Source organism: Lissotriton helveticus, chromosome 2_1 (genome assembly GCF_964261635.1).
Source record: "Lissotriton helveticus chromosome 2_1, aLisHel1.1, whole genome shotgun sequence".
Taxonomy (NCBI): Eukaryota; Metazoa; Chordata; class Amphibia; order Caudata; family Salamandridae; genus Lissotriton; species Lissotriton helveticus.
This window is the reverse complement of record NC_136059.1, coordinates 1904919439-1904919926: the sequence shown is the minus strand read 5'-3', so window position 1 is coordinate 1904919926 and position 488 is coordinate 1904919439.

Genomic DNA, 488 nt, shown 5'->3' with positions numbered 1-488 from the left:
CATTGGCACTTTGTGCTTCTTTGAGCTATTTGTATTTGCTATTTTTACTTAAAACTTTAAACATTTATATCTCTGGTTCCCCTTATTGGATTTTGTCATTTTGTGTATATAATTTTACTGTATTTTTCTCACTCAGTTTGGGATTTTTATCATTTTGCATTTTAACTTTGTTTTGCACCTCAGACCTGTGGCCACTGCCCACAGCTGCTACATGTCTCCCACTTCTCTAATGCAGCACTGTCACGACTGAGGCCACCAGTTGCCAGAAGACACATCTTTGAGCTGCTTTGTATCACACAGCAAAGCAACATCTGGCAAAGAACCACTCTTCATCAGGAAGAGAATCAACAAATACATACAACAAAGTAACCTGCACTCAAGAATGGATCCCCGCCTAACCGTTCCTATATACAAGAAAAAAAAACATTGGTGGAACATCTTTCTCTGTACAAGCAGTCAAACTATGGAATTCACGACCCACACGTGTA